Raw genomic sequence first — 8,455 nt, 5'->3', positions numbered from 1 at the left:
GCAGCTAAATTTAAATGCGACGCGTTTCCAATTTAACGTGTGACACTGGTCTTTCTTCGCTTCGAGGACAATCGTGAGAGTCTCAGACATTGACCAAAGAGATAAGGAGAGAAGCCATGATCCATCAGACAACGCGTTGAAAATCGAAGCTATTGTCCTTCCTTATTTAGAATATAATTCTCTCTTTCCTTCCAAAAAAAAAAAAAATGACACTGCTAAAATAATTTGTTTTAACAGGCGACAGTATTTATTTTAGATGAGCTGTATTTTCGAGCGGAGTTTATGTCTCTTGTTATGGTATTTTTCCATTTTGTGAGATGCTAACTGGGGAATACGTTCACCAAGAAAGTGATACTAATTAGTGAAGAAGGTAGCATTATCAGGAAATAGGCATTATCAAAACACAAGTGTCACGGGAAAACCAAAAAGCATCACACACAGGTTTAGATTCGTCTGCACAGTGTTACTGCTGTAATGTATCTGATATTATTTCCACAGCGTAAACTTGGGCATCTGAGAGGTGCCAGACACACCAGCTGCTTGCGCGTTCACTAGTTGGTCATGAAACTAAGAGACCTTTGAAAGCAAAAAATGCTCTCGCTGGTTGAAGGGATAGTGGTGGTTGGATGAGCCATCGCGAGAGGCTGGATATTACTCTATGAATATACCTCATTACCCCTGTAAGACCCTAAGTACCCCCTGAAATTTACACAACGTCTCTGGACCTCAGCTTCTTACTTCATGATTTAGAAATAACACCGTCCACCACAAAGGGATGCTGTGCACGGAACGGAACCACCTGCACGAACAGTTCACCAAGGTCAAGAACGTGCCACGCACCCCTACAAAGGCAGGTACAATTGCACCTGAGATCACCGAACGGAGTTTGTGGGGCCATCGTCCAGGTAAGGCACCGCGGTCCTTGTCAATGAAAAGCTTTATGGGTTACTCAGAGACATAAACACGGGAGAAATGAAACGAAAATGTAAGGGCTTCGTAACATGCGACGAATGAGCGTTGCCGCCATGTGCGCCACCATGAATTAAGGCCGAGAGCGGAGGATTGGGTGTTTGGCAGAATCTGACCTTGATTGGGCATAGAATGCTGTTCCACATCTGCATCACACACCGGCTTCCAGGGTCGAGAGTACAGGAGAACAAAGTTGGTTAGTCAGGAGAGGATGAGACTTGTCCTAGCAACAAGGAAGACCGACGATGTCGCCAAAATGCCTCAAGGTGTGCGTCACGGGCCAGCAGCATGGGCACACCTGGGAGCGTGTGACACACGCAGATTGTCCGGCCCTGCTTCCGTCGGCCCTCCCATCCCTACCAGACAGATCTGGGCTTGAGCGTCGGGCCGTCGACACATACGTGTAAGTTTGGGCGGCTCTGCCCTGAGCTGCACGCGCTGTGGAGCAGAGGGTCTGTGTGCTGTCGGTCTCTGTGCGAGGGAGGCTGCAAAGACCCGTGAGCTCTCGCCCCTTCCTGGATGCGCATCTGCTGCAGGCGTCAGCAGGTGGAGCCTGGACCCCTGGCGTTAATTCCAGCTGGTTTTGGAACTAACATTAAGCAAAAGAAGGCAACCCAGAAATGGCAGTCTCTCTCCAAACGCATGGAACGTGCGGCGCCTGGAGGGAGCCCTCATGCCAACCGGACCGTGGGGGGTAATGCTGTGCCGATGTGGCTCATGCATCGTGGCAGGGGATGCTGGTGGTCGGGGAGGCTTGTGTGCGGGGCTGGGTAGGGGCTTTGAGGGAACGTTCTATTCATTCCATACAATTTTGCTGTGAACATAAAAGGGTTCTAAGAGATAAACTTTATTAAGTAAAAACGCAAAAATGGTTATTCTCGGAGGTGCGAGCCCAGGATATAAGCGCTTTCTGCCCCCTTGGAATCCAGCCACGTGGGAAGGTGCCCTCGTGAAGGAGATTGGAGGAGTCTGGTCAACGGTCCCAGCCGAGGTCCTGGTCCCCGACAGCATCTGGCAGCCAGGGACGGAGCCATCTTGCATAATGCTGGCTGAGGCTGCAGCTCATCAAGACCTCAGAGAGCCGCAGCCCCAGCCAGCATTGCACAAAGCAGAAGAATCCCCTCTCAGAGCCAAGCTCATGGCAGAATCATCACAAAATGCTGTCCTGTTAAGCCACCAAGTTCTGGGCTGCTTTATTCATGCACAGAATCTATGCGGGTCATCTGACTTGAGCAGCACAGTTTAATGCCCGCTCATATGGGGCTCTAATTTAAAAAAAAAAAAAATTATGGTACTTTTTGACAGTAGGCATCCATTAAAAGTTTCTGTATCTTGATTTTTAAGGAGTACGAGGGTGTCGTAGATTAGGTCTTTGTCCAACACCCAGACTGATGGTCCAAAGATGTACCACCGGTAAGCAGAGCGCGACGGAACAAATACAGTCTGATGACGTTCCCTTTGACATCTTAAGGGCAGCTCTTCCCTTAAGAGGAAGTGGCATGTGTACCTAATACATGGGCTGAATAACGTGAGAAAAAGAAAAAGTTTAATAACGCTTTTGAGGTGTTTTCATTCTCCCTTGAATTCCCCCAAGAAAACAATTGTCCTCTCAGGCTTTCAACGATGTTATGTTACCAATTTACAGTATCTCTTTTGCCTCAGGAATAAATGTCCAAAAGAGGAAATAGAATTCATTTATGTCGCCGGAAAATGCGCTGTCTGTAAAATGTGGGTTTCTGATGAGGAAAAAAGGCATGAGGTGGAATTCATTTGTCCGTCACGGAATTGTTGCCTATCGGTTACGGAAATGACAAAAGCGATCGAGTCGAATGAGCTCTACGCGATGTCATTTATAAAAATAAAGCCACTTAGAGAGGATAGATGCTAACAATCTGGCATCGTGATGAACCGTCGAAAATCATAATGCATGCGACAATGTTTTTATCTTACTATCTTATAATCTGTGGTTTATTCGTGCCAAACGAGTCACAGATGATTATTATTTTTTTTTTTATAAAAGCATTTTTATCAGAGAAGCGGAGCGTGGCGACAGGCTCAGAACAGAAGAGGCAGAACGAAGTGCCCAGAATGGGGGCGGGCTCTCGGCCTCCTGCAATCGTCTGGGAAATGAGGACAACCCCATGAGGCTGGGATTAGGGGTAAATAAACGAACCTCCGTCCAGCACCCCGCTGGGCGTCCGGCATGTCACAAGGGGCTGATACAGGTGGAAGAAGTTTAGGGGTGAACGAGAAACTTTAGGTCCCCACTGAAAACACTGCGGACTCCTTCCAGGCCTCAGAGATGAAGCGGATTATTCTGCGGGCTCCGAGGCACGTCTTCTTCCTTTCTGGGAATTGCCCCTCGAAAAGTATTAAGTGGAATTCTGTGTGGCGAGCAGTCAGATGAACCCCGAGCAGGAAAGAGAGGAGGAAGGTAGTCTGTCTCCTCAAAGAGACAGATGGTTCATGGACCCCAGCTGGGGATAAAGCTATTCGTTCATCCATTTCGCACACTCTCCCTGGGGGCGTGTTTGGGGAGCAGCGCGGGGAAGGGGATGTTATGAGGCTTTTGCAGGCGGACGGAACAGGAGTAAGTGTGAGGCGAGTCAAGTGAGAAATAGTCGACTTCTGGCCATAACATATTTTAAAGGTAGAGCCCACAGAATCCCATCACGATTAGATGTGGCGTCTGTAAGAGACAGACGGACAAGCAAGAATGACACCAAACTATTCGGTCTGAGCAAATGGGGACACCGACGCTTCCCTTGACTAAGAGGCGGCTGCCATCAGCCACAGGGAGGCAGAATCTTGCTATATTCTTCATACATACAAAGTTGCAACAAACACCGAATTAGCAAATACTAATCCTCTGCGCCTCAGGGGGAAAAAAAAAAACACTTTGATTCGTGTTGAACTCACAGCCAACAGCACACGGCTCATACCTGAAGAGATGTCAGCTGACACACGGATTTGGTCCCTAAGGCACATCGCAGCATCGTAGCGCGTAGGATGCCAGACAGTGATACTGGGCCGCTATTTTAAGCAGTAAACTCACGCCGAGAGAGCTCAAAAATGGAAAAAGTGTGTCGCGAGACAGACAACGAAAAGGACTTTTAAAATGAGTATGAGGGATGACAGAAAGCGGCTGGAAACGTGCCCATCGGGCTATGCAGATTGATGTCCGCCCTGCCTGTGGCGGTGACTAAGGCCCGGGACGCTCACTGCCCAGTGCGGATTTGGGAGCTCAAAATACATTCCAGCCAGTAAGCAGATTCGGAGGTACAGAAGCCGTGAGTAATGACATTGGTCAGTGTCCTTAAAATAGCTCTGATAGCTCTTTTTAAGGACGGATTTGTGGAACACACCAAACAAGGGAGGAATAATGGTGGTCAAGGAGGAGAATCCAAGAAGAATTCACAGAGTGCGCGTTGCCCAGGCCTCGGTTTACCTTTTGTGCAGTCAGGTGAGAAATGGTTCACCTGCCCTTTAAACTGCCTAAAGCTGAAGTCACATGTCGATAGGGCAGGCCAAGTACATGGGAGGGGGGGGAGGGGACCAGCGTCAAATGCCCAGTGCCTGCTGCGGTGTCAGCAAGACCGTCTGCAGCCCCGGAAAAGGCGGGGCGAGGCAGCGGCCACCCCGCACGCAAGCATTCTGACCTTCCGACCTTCAGCCGACTACTGCACCATGCCTGTCACTTCATGTCAGCAGAGCTTCCAGCTCTTCCAATGAAGCTGAAAATCCTGCTCTTTTTGTGGGAAAAAAAAAGTCAACGAATCCAATTTTTAAAAAATATGGCCGGAGAAATCAAAACCAATGCAGCCCCACTGAGCTCATGGTTCCAACGGACCTTACTTATCCTTGTGTTTTTTCCACTTTGATCTGTCACCACAGAGGCGGAAAGTTCCAGAGCTGGGTTGCAACCGTAGGAAACAGGAATGGACAGGCTTTGAAAGCCCCAAAATGGTGCCGTGCTTGCGCCCCACCTCCTGGCTGGATGCCGTCACCTCAATTCTGATGCCGCTTCTTCTCTTTGCCATGGGCATGATCACGGACTTTCGGCTTCACACAGGGCGACAGAAAAACAGCTGGATGCATTAAGAAAATTAATCTGGCCGGGTTTCCACAAACAACCGCTAAACTTCCTTCGCCGCTGTTTCTGCGAGGGTGTTTCAATTTACGCTCCTAATCCTCCTTCTTGGAATTGGCTTCAGAATCGGTTTACCAGTGACACCACGAGCCCAGCCTTTCCTCCTCCACGGCCAAACGAACGGACGTGACAAGGACGCGTCCTGGGGAGGTTGCACTGCAAGGTGGCAGAAGCCGCAGGATAAGCGAGGGTCTGGCCAAAGCATCGATGTACCCAAAGTGGTAGGGAGGAGACTTCGAACTCACGGGTGAGGAATGACCTTGGACACCTTACCGAGAGGGACAGGAGGAAGCCCGACGTCTGCCGTCTGTCCTGCAGTGGGGAGACGACGTGATGGCTGTCGTGACTGAGGAGTTAGCACTGACATTAGATGCGCGAGAGCACAATGTAGTCCAATCACAGAAACATATTATTTCGGTGACGATCCAGTTGCAACAAGCGATGTGGGGAGATCGTCCACGGAATCCTACCCTGTTTTTGCAGAAGACTGATTTTTTACCTCACGGCTCTGTATTTTTCTTTTAAAAGGCCTGTTAGTGTTCTATGGCTGTTCGACAAGTCACCATGCGCTCAGCAACTTTAAACAACTCCCAGAGACCTCCTTAGTCTTCCTGGGTCGGGAGACCCCACCTGCACAGGGCGTCACAGGTGGACACCCAGGTGTCAGGTGGTTGAGTCTTTATCCAGAAGCTCAGGCTCCTCTGAAATCCATTTCTTTGTGTCTCTGTGACCGTGGTCCTGGGTTCCTTGCTGGCTGTCAGCCGGTGGTCACCGTCAGCTTCTGACGGCTGACCACAGGTATCAGCAAAGTGACCCCCTCCATAACTCCCCTCCCACCCCATGAAGTATCTCTGACTTCATGGCCATCCGACTCAGTGAGAGCCACGTAGTTAACCACCCTATTGATGTCCTCGATGTCACCTGATCAAAGGAGTGACCTCCTATCCTGTTCAGAGGTCCTGCCCACCATCGGGCACGGAGATTGCATGAGGGGTACACACATGCCAGCAGGCAGGAATCTGGGGCCACCTTAAAATATCGCCAACCAGGAAAGAAAGAAAGGTAGTTATACATCTGGCATCACATAAAGAATTGTTGTTTTTTTTTGCCAAAAGTTATTTCCGAGCTGTGCTACAATTGTGATGATGAAAATAGCTGAGTTAAAAAGAAAAACTATTTAGGAAGAAATCTACATAAAACAAGTATCAAAACTTCTGGGGTTTATGGTTTGCGCCCTTCCTTGCTCTTGGAAGCATACAAATTTAAGTTTTTGTTGTCTACCAGGATTCACATAGGAAGTTTAAACCATAAATTTGAAATAAAATGTAACAATGACAATAAGACGATACGGAAAATTCAGAATAGTCTGTAATCTAGAGAGATTCTGAGAGTCATGGACTTATGCCCGTGGTTTCCATAAATTAGACTTCTGCCCTCAAGAAAAACAGGTGACAGGTGGTAGGCAGTAGCTGTAGCTGTCAATTGCGTGACTGTCTGTACTTAAAATGCTTATGTAAATGTGGGTTTGGTTGAGGCGATGGCGTCAAACTATATGAATACACGGAACTACTGGAACATGGAGCCGAGGCTGCCATGTTAGAGGAACCGCCTTGCACGTCTCATCCGCAAACCTTTGGGATGCTAGAACAGGACAGAGTCACCTTCGAGCGGGATCTGAACAACCTCGTGTCCCGAAGAAATGTTCGCGACAATAACCAGAGAGCAGATGTCGTGAGCGGAGCACTGATGACTCACGGACTGAAGACCAGAAACATTGTCTCGAGTCGGCGTCACTGTGTCACGTGATCTGCACCGATGGCAACAGCTTCCTTCTGTGGACGTCACTGTCTGTCCCCTCCCCATCCTCAGAGACACTCATTGCCTTTGCTTCCTAATGGGCACACGATCCGGGCTTAGCGGTAGATTTGCAACCTGACTATTTCTCATCCAGTGTCAAAGGAAGAAAAAGTAAATTCCGTGACATTCGCACAAGGTAATGCCCTAAAGCACTGGAAATATACGAACCGCATCTACACAGAGCAGTGCAGACCAATGCCAGAAACACGGCTTTGAGTTCAAACTGTGTGATGGCACTCACGCGACAGACACTCCAAAAGAGGCTGAACTCCTGCTCTACAGCATTTGGAGTCAGTACAGTGGTCACATTTGGATGGAAGGGGTTAGTCACTGAAGAGTCCCGGCGGGGGCTTCCGAGGTGCTGACAATTTTCTACTTTTTATCTGAGCGGCGGTATGCTTTTGGGTCACTTCCGAGTGCGCGCGTGTCGGCGTGAATGTGTGCGAGCATGCGTGTGTAGCGCGCGTGGGTGTGGACGTGTGTGTGTGCGTGGTGGGTAGCGGGGGATGGAGCCGGGAAGGAAGCTCAGAAATATCATCACAGTCATTCTTTTGTTTCGTCTGCAGTGTGCCGGTCCCTTACGCTTCAGTCATCCAAAGTCGAAAACCACAAAAGTTCCCAAGTGGCTTATTTATGTCACCGGCACCGTGGATGAGCAAGGATGCATTTTCTAGGGGTGCACACGGCTGACTACTGAGTGTGCTGGGAAACGCACGGACAGGAAGATTGTAGGAAAGAGATTTACTGGGAAATCGAAGCACACGAAGCTTCCGCAGGTTGTTGGGGAAAATCACACGTAGACAAAAACATGCCGACGCTGTCTCGAAACTCTTATTTTGGGCAACTCTTATCTTGTCCGTTGGATGGAGAAGACCTTGGGATCTTTCCAATTCTGTGTCAATGTCGACTTCCCCAGAATTGCTCTGAGCCATTTGAAGGGCTCCGGGACAATGCCACGTGGTGCACCCCACTCACGGCACCTTAAACTGCCAGGGACGCCACGCTCAGGCACACACACGTCCCCCGGCCCCACGGGAGGTCCTCTCCTGGCAAGGCTACTCAAAATGCCCCTGTCTGCCTTCTGACTCCCCTATAAACGGGCCACACGAGACTTAGGACGTGAGCCTCCGGTTAAACGGGGCGCCCACGGATCCTAAAACCTGCTCCTACCGAGAAAGCATCCACGGGCTCGAACGCCACGAACGCTCTTGGTCAAAACGGGTGAACTGCCACAAAGGAAACTCGGGCGAATCTTCAAGTGATCAGATTCTCCAGGAAGGTGTGCTTCTCCCTTCTCTGCTCCCTGCTCAGTGGAATGAGAACACCCTCCGAGAGCCACCACCTCGAAAGCAGAAACGGAACAGGGTCTGTGCTCACGGCCCACCAACGAGGCTCTCACCGCTGCTCCAGCAAGTCTGACCAACTGGGACCAGGCACATTCGGGTGACTGGAGGGCAGCGTTTTAAATGGCTTCCTCCC

This window comes from Pteropus medius, unplaced genomic scaffold (assembly GCF_902729225.1).
Source record: "Pteropus medius unplaced genomic scaffold, Ma_sr-lr_union100, whole genome shotgun sequence".
NCBI classification, from domain to species: Eukaryota; Metazoa; Chordata; class Mammalia; order Chiroptera; family Pteropodidae; genus Pteropus; species Pteropus medius.
The sequence above is the reverse complement of the archived record's forward strand: the minus strand, read 5'-3'. Positions refer to the sequence as shown.